The following is a 7,649-nucleotide window of genomic DNA, read 5'->3' as shown; positions in this document are numbered from 1 at the left end:
ACCAGACGAACGCGGCGAGCAAAACAAACACTGCAGTGTGCGCAACGGGCTGGAAAGGCTGCTGATTGTCGATAGAATGGGTGAAACAGGAAATCCTGTGTACCGTTTCGGCGTTAGGCATAGGCGACAGCAGGGGAAAAAAGGCCATACCCTCGAACTGTTTCATTTTCCCGCCGACCGGGCCGTTCCCGTTAGGCCGCGCGGGCGAACGATGAGTGAAGGAAATACGCTCAAATTGGAAGTTTGGTTTTTTGTTTGTTTTCGTTCTTTACATTGCATTGCCAGCTCAGTCAACAACATTTATCAACCCTCGCATCGACAAGCCTATTCTTACAACGTTTGAGTTTCATTCGTGCAACTGCCAGGATTGTGCGGACGCACAAAATGTACCCTTACAGCATCGATCACGCATGCTGCACAGTCTCACTAATCGAGTTTGCAACAACCACCGTACGTGTTGCTATGTTCTCTCACCACCACACAACCCAGCAATTATGGAAATTAAAACATCACTTCTCTCCTCCCGCTTTCCAGACACGACCACACGTTTGTTTTTGTTTTGATTCTGCTACATTAATTTATGCTCAAACTACGCAAAAAAAGGGAAATATTTCTTCTTGCGCTCTGAATAAAGCTACACAAACCACGGCACGGTTTTGATGCTGCGATCGCACCCGCTCGCACGATCAACTTTCTCGCTTTTATGCTCACTCGAATCTCCTCACGGCTCGAGGCACACACTACCACTCACGATTCACACTCTTTCTCACTCATTCCGATACGATCGTGCTGCCATGCGCTTACAAATGTTGTTCCCGTCCCTTTTCCAACCCCCAAGCGCAATATAAACACGGGAACGCATAAATACACACACACACACACACACATCAACCTACGCACCCTCCCAAACGCGACATTACAGGTTCAATTCATCGGACAGACGAACGAGAATGTCCCCCACACATTACTCTGCTGGCTTTTTGTGGTTGCCTACTCCGGACACGAAAACCACCCACATGCGCCCTCCGTAAAGGTTGGCGCAAACGGGACAATTACCGAACAGATAACTGGTTGGAATAAATGCGCGATGCTTACGCACACCGCTGTGTCACACACTCCCACACGCGTTGCAGGCGAAAAACACGATTAAAATGCACGGCGTACGATCTCTGTGGCCATCCGCGCTCCAGAGCATCCGACTCAGTAATGAGCGGTCTCGGTGGTTTAGCTCGCGATCGAAGCGCGACAGCATTTCATATTACCAGGGGCAGGCAACTAGCGCTATACGAGCTTGTGCCATTTTAATTATTTTCACAAAACGAAGCTATTTTCCGTACTTTTGCCAACTAGCAACATGTTCTTTTTTCTTAGAGCTTATAGTTAAGGTTTTGTTTTATATGTGTTTATCGTACAAACTTAGTCCAGTTAACCTGGAACTTTGCAGTCCATCTAGGAATGTTGCACTATAGCGGGCTAATGCCCTTCATTCATTCAGCTATCTTCAGAAGTCATGATATCGACAGGAATAAAATTCAAATTTCTCAAATCCGAATTTTTTATATTGCGTTATTTTCTTCGTATTTTGTGACAAACAAATTTAAGTCGTTGTATGTTGTTGAACCAAAAATTAATACAAAATAGCACTTTTTTAAACGTCTCTTTTTCATCATTTCACCCGAAATGCGCACAACACAAAACTGAACAAAAGCGAGCATACTGGAACCGTGAAGTGTTCAACAATTATCATCTGGTATTATCCAAAAGAAGCTGGATTGTTAAGTGTGATAAATACAATCATTAAAATGGGCCTATTTGTGTGTGAGCACTGGCATGTAATGAATTTGTCAATCAGAATATTCACCGATTTTACAAGTATGTTTAGTGATATTTCAATTCGTTCGAGCAAATGACTAACTACCGTATTTTAGCATGTATAACAGCCCCCCTGATGGATTATACAATGTTTATGGAAAAAAGTTATTATTTTCTAATTTTACTCAATGTTAAACATGTTATAATAATAATTCATTATTACGATTCACATTATTGTTCCATTTTGTCGTCACTGATGCTAGAAAACATCATGCACAAAACATTGATAATCGTCAATGTTTTCAACATCGTCATAAATATCTGCATAAGTTGCAACATCCTCAGTGTCAGAATCGAAAAGTTACTACCCATGTATAACGACCCCCTTAATCTTATTTTGGTCATTTTTGAACTAAAAAGGTGTCGTTATACACGCTAAAATACGGTATTTTGAAAGTTGTTTGAATATGCAGAGAATGGGACGTACAGGCGCGGTGACATCTAGACATCCAGATCAGCCACAATATATGTTTTTATTATTATTCTTCAATTCCATTTAAAAGCCTGTAAATTGTGCCTTTCGATCAACGGCATTCGATGGTGTCACGAAGTATTATTACGAAATAGGTAGTTGGGAATCCTAAATGCAATTATTCAAGAGCAAGAATGTCCGAAATGTTGATAATTCTTATTGCAACTAGAAAATATGTAAAAAATCTACTGTTTCACTTATACGTTTGACGACCACTGAAATAATGAAATGGAAAGTAAAGGAAGGCAAGTGGAGCACGAGTAATCTTCGGACTGAGCAAAACTGGAACAGAGAATGTGTCACGCACACAATGAAGGAGAGAGCGAAGCCGATCACAGCAAGATCACTCAGTTCTACAATACGCACGAGATTTAACCCTACAATCGATCTTTCGTTTAAGGATTGCGTGTGGGATTAAGACCAGCCATTTTTAATTATTTTTGTTACGATTATTTATGTTACAATTTAGTCATTCGCTTTTAACTTATCTCGCCAATTACGACGTAATAATGGATGCGTAAAATCTCAGCAACATAAATAATGTGTGTAAACATTATACACACCACTGGACGTGTACTACAGTGCGTGTTTACAACATCAGATAGGACGATACAAGGGGTGCCGCGCTTCAATAGATGCTTCAATGCTCCATAGGGATCGCCACGTGTTATCTATCCATCAGCTGGCTGAATGGAAAAGATTTGGCAAATGGCGAAAAAACGATTCAAACCTACACCCTTAATGACTGATCGAGTCCATAAGGCTAAAAATGGCGCAAGGGAAAGGAAATAGCCAAAATATTTGCAATGTTTTGGAAAAGCAATTTAACACCGTAACTAACACAATTTTTCTCGTGGATTATGTTGCAATCTGTTTTCAAGTTCGTAATGTAGAGTAAATATGTAGAAGTCATGCGTAAAGTACGGTAGACTTGAATAGTTTCAAAAACTTAAATGATTGGAAGGAATTGAGCTTCAGCAGTTTTTGTGCTAAAAAAACTACTTTGAAACTTCACGCTTAATTGCGTACCTTAAGATCAGTTACCGTGACAGCCCAGATAATGTTACACTGTGATATGGAAGGATATCTCTGGCTTCATAAATTATATCTTTTCACATTGCCAGTGTACGTTGACACAGTTACTCATGTTTTATAAATGAATGATATTACTCACAAATTCTCAACTCACTTACCGCACATGCTTCAATTCGTTTCAGAACCATCATACTTGAATATTATGTCAAGTGTCGATGTTCCACGAAAACCGACGGAAATAAAATAGCACTAATTAATGTGCTAGATGCACGAGATCCAGTAACGGTTCGTCAGCCAGTCAGTCGTTTGGAAGCAGCTCGTAAGTGAATTTTCCACATTATCAAGCTTACGTTCCAACGTATCATGAACATGGTAAGCCATTTTATTCGTGCTTTGGAGTATCTTGCAGGCCGAACTGCTATGTTGTGAATAAATGGCTCTTAAATGGAAAAAACATCTTCTACACCAGATTTAGAAAGTAGATGACGTGACTTTCATGTTCTTTCACATGACTGGGAGTCAACACAAAAAAAAAAACGCATCACATATTACTACACTATGAGCTTAATAACACGGCATTCAATTGGTCCGAATATACTGTAGGTAACCTAATAAAACCCAAACTTACACTAAAGCTAATTTTCGCAACACGTTACTTGTCGTCCATAAGAAAACTGTAACGTTTGGACTATGGTGAAAAAATATATCTCAACAGAGACAACATACTCCACAATAAAAAAAGCTTCACCACCGTAAGGTCTTAATAGTAACAGGCCAATCGTACCCGACCGTTCGTCCGACATTCACAATTCGCCGCACGGATGCAATTACCGGCGAATGAGTTTTAGTAGCATCCATCGTTGTTGGTTCGCTCGCTGGGCGTAAAGGCAGAACCTGCGCCTAAAATTGAAATCGAAAGTGGCGCAAATGCTGGCAACGGTCACAACAGAAAAATAAACACACTTCCACAATCGATCCAACAGCCACTGTACTAAAACTATCGATAACAGATGAATGGTCACACACAGACACAGAGTTTGTCAACACGGGCACAAACACAAATGCATTATGATGAAAAACGTAAGCAGATCAACCGAAGACTTTATCATCACCGTCGATGGTGTAGATAAATTTAGATTTTCGTAACTAAATTTCAACCTAGTCACGTGCGGAACCTTTATCCTACAACTAGCAGACACAATATACTAACAATCCGAAAAGATCTCGTCGGTTGTTAAAGGTTGCAATAATTTTATCCAATTCTTATCTAACATCGTACAGGGGTCCTGCTCAGGACACCACATACGTATATATTTTTTATACAATCATTTCCCAAGTTAGGCGACACTCGAGTTATGCGAATTCGAGATATCCCAAAACTTTGACAGTTCGTGTAATTTTGATGACGATTATAATGAGAATTCGAATTACGCGAATGTCTCTGGCACGCATTATTTGCGTAACACGGGAAAAGACTGTACAGGCTTTTATGTGTAACTCAAAATTTGTTACAAAGAACATTTCAGCTGCAGGAGATCGCGCAACAAAACATATAATAATTGTCAGACATCTTGGAACAATTTAGGTAACCACTCTAGTAAGATCGAGAGGCACGTTTATTGAAACATTATTTATAGAAATAAGACTAAACCCCCTTTCCAAAGAGGTGCTGTGTTGAAAATAAATTGTTTTATAAATATATCTAACACAAAGACAAAATGAGGAAAATAATTTCCACCGTTTTGTTAGTTTTATTTTATTTATTTAATTTCAGATAGAGATATCTTTCAACGTTAAGGTTGGGATGGACCAACATTTTTTTTGTGAATGAACTACGCTATTGGAAATATACATGTTATTTATTTATTTTATTTATTATAATTATAACCTCAAAATTCCTCAAGGCATTTTCTCCTTGTGTATTTCCCTATCCCCGGCATGTTAGGTTGTTATTAATATACATGTTTGGTTTTTAAATCCAATATTACATTTTCAGTCCAATGACCGCTTCTGTACAATATTGCATTGTTTCGTAATCGAGTAACAATAAATTCCATAAACCTGTACTAACGTATACTACAATCATAACCAATTCCCTCCTGCACGCTGTATAATCGACGATGGATTCAAGTATTGAACCGCACAGTGTCGACTGAACGAACGACCAGATTGAAATTTGACTAAAACGACATCCGTGATTTATGGGTCGTTAATAAAGGTGCGCCTCCATAACGACAGCCCATACAGGTCCCGTGCGAGTCCCGTAGAAACCACCATTTGCCTAATTTGGTTCACTTTTCATCACCTCCAGCGTCATCTTTTTAACGTTGCCAAACGATAAATAGGACACGGCGGTGCAAGGTGGGTGCAACTTCCCGAAAAAGGCACGGCCGACACTGTTCCGACACTAATTAGATTGTTATCAACCTTTTCCACAGACGGTAAAGCAATTTTGAACCATCGAATAGCCTCCATTTTCGAATGTCAAAATGACCGAAGCACAGGTCGATCGGGAACCCGGCTGGTGGTTGTGGCACCGTCTTTGCCTTTGCTATGGAAATATCGTTTTGATGAACGAGCTTTTATAGAAATTAATACAGCACCATGTGACGGGAAATCCCATCCTCGTACACTTTACTTATTCCAGCACCATGCCGGTTGGGCACAAGCTTCACAAGCCGTCAAGAGCCCCTTCTTTACACGGGGCAAGAAAAAATCAGGTCAAGCCACACGCCATTTCCACCACTTTCCGGCGTATGGGTGCGAGGATTCCGGTAGTGCGGATAAAGGAGAGGTCGATTTGTATCCTTTCTTCATACCGGTCACAGAACCCATCGGAAATGACGAGGTAGGCTCTGGTGTGAGGCAACATTCTGTCTCACAGTTCGCACAGACGATGGCAAGCCCACCATCGGAACGTCCGGAATCCTTCGACGAAGGTCATCCAATGAATCTATGACACATAGGCAGTGCTTTTTTTATGCAACTGCTCATTTTCTACCGTTCATCGGACAAGACAAGACAAGATTCGCGGAAAGAGGAAAACATTTAGAATGGTATTACACCCACTTTAATAGTTCATAAAAGGACGTCGAGAAAAAAAAACCCCTCCACAGGGACCAATAAGTTCTTTCGCTGTTTTGTGCTGTATTTTATCTCTTTGGAGAAATTCAACGGAGAACTAATATAATATACTAAACATCCTATTGTTTTTAGGCGAAATAACATAATTACTACCCAGCACAATGGTTTGTATTTAAAAAAAATCAATTAATTCGTGTGAAAGTGCATTTTTTCACTAACGCACTAACAATTTTCATTCGTTCTGTTCCAGTTGTAAAGTGAGCTGAATGCAAAAATTCACAAAGCGAACAAACAAGTTTACGTTGCAATTTCGGCACGCAGCAGAATCGCTTGTCCAATGGCAACAAATAAAACACCACCCACAGCACCGACTGTCCTTGCTGTATGTTTTTTTCCCCATCGTTGCAGCATTGGTCACACACGAAAACGCACGGCGGGAGAAAATATTTCCCCCCACATTCCATTCATGCTTCTTCCTCCACTCCAACCCTTTATTCTGGCCAGTACGATTTCGCATTAAACACGGCAAATAAATAAAATGGTTAAGAAACATAAGATAAATAGCGTCGAAAAGACAACTCATCCTGATGGAGGTCTACTAAGTGCCGAGTACCACCAGCCAGCACACCCAACGTTCCGCGGGGCCGGTCGGTGCATGGTTGCGCCGGTCGAGTTTGCTGAGGGCCGGACGATGTAAGCACGTCACGATATTACGGTTTTAGCGCTAGTGTGTGTGTGTGTGTAAGTGTGTTTGTGAGCGAAGCGTGCTGGCGAAATGTGAATATTTGCTCTGAAACGAAGCTAATTTTAGGCCGGCGCATATCTTACAGGCGGCACCGATCGTTAAATCTCGACACAATCACCTTTCCCGTTCGCGAAATACACGAAAGGGTGAGGGCGGCGCGGCCCCAAAACACGACGTGTAAACGATCATCCACAAAGGTGCTTCATCGATTAGAGGTTTTGCTAGCGTGGATGATAAATAAAACCATAAAGTTCTACGCAGCATGTAAAATGGTGCCGACATTAATGTGAGTTTTTCGAAAACCGAACGGAAATATTTCTAGCAAATAATCTGATATTAATTGAAATTTCGTTAAATCCGCACAGAATTCCGGTTTACTAAGTAGCATAATCGTAGTAGGCGTACGCTCACCATTTAGTTTTTCATTATTAGTAAAAAAAA

The sequence above is a fragment of the Anopheles marshallii genome, chromosome 2 (genome assembly GCF_943734725.1).
Source record: "Anopheles marshallii chromosome 2, idAnoMarsDA_429_01, whole genome shotgun sequence".
Taxonomy (NCBI): domain Eukaryota; kingdom Metazoa; phylum Arthropoda; class Insecta; order Diptera; family Culicidae; genus Anopheles; species Anopheles marshallii.
The sequence above is the reverse complement of the archived record's forward strand: the minus strand, read 5'-3'. Positions refer to the sequence as shown.